Genomic DNA, 1,068 nt, shown 5'->3' with positions numbered 1-1,068 from the left:
ATATGTATATATATATATATATATATATATATATATGTGTATATATATATATATATATGTGTGTATATATATATATATGTATATATATACACACAGTTGGTGTGATATCTTTGGCTTAAAAGGTGTTCAAGTTTCATGGATATAAATGGGTTCAGTACTGTCAAAAAATAATAATAATAATAATAAAAAAAACTGATTAATAATCTGAAAACCAAGCCTTGTGCATTATAGGGAATAATATTTAGAGATTTTTACAGTTGGTTTGATACCTTTATCTCAAACCGTGTCAGAGTTTAATTAATTTAAGTAGGTATATAAAACATCTGAAAAATATGGATTCAGTACTGTATATAAAAACAATACAGGCATAATCTGGAAAACCAAGCCTTGTGCATCATAGGGAATAATATTTAGAGATTTTTATAGTTGATTTGATACCTTTATCTCAAACGGTGTCAGAGTTTAATTAATTTAAGTGGGTACAGCATATAAAACATATGAAAAAAAATATGGTTTCAGTGCTATATATAAAAACATTAAAGGCATAATCTGAAAAAACGAGCATTGTGCATTAAATTGAATAATATTCGGAATATTTTACAGTGGGTTTGATACCTTTATCTCAAACTGTGTCAGAGTTTAATTAATTTAAGTGGATATAGAATAATAAACATGACAAATATGGTTTCAGTACTGTATATAAAAACAGTAAAGGCATAATCTGGAAAACCAAGAATTGTGCATCATAGGGAATAATATTTTGAATATTTTACAGTTGGTTTGATACCTTTATCTCAAACTGTCAGAGTTTAATTAATTTAAGGGGGTACAGTATATAAAACATATGAAAAATATGTTTTCAGTACTGTATATAAAAACAAAAAAGGCATAATCTGGAAAACCAAGCCTTGTGCATCATAGGCAATAATATTATGCATATTTTATAGTTGGTTTGGTACTTTTATCTCAAACTGCGTCAGAGTTTAATTAATTTAAGTGAGTACAGTATATAAAACATGACAAATATGGATTCAGTACTGTATATAAAAACAGTAAAGGCATAATCTG

Source organism: Sinocyclocheilus anshuiensis, unplaced genomic scaffold, assembly GCF_001515605.1.
Source record: "Sinocyclocheilus anshuiensis isolate Anshui unplaced genomic scaffold, SAMN03320099.WGS_v1.1 scaffold1270, whole genome shotgun sequence".
Lineage (NCBI taxonomy): Eukaryota > Metazoa > Chordata > Actinopteri > Cypriniformes > Cyprinidae > Sinocyclocheilus > Sinocyclocheilus anshuiensis.
This window is presented reverse-complemented; position numbering follows the sequence as displayed.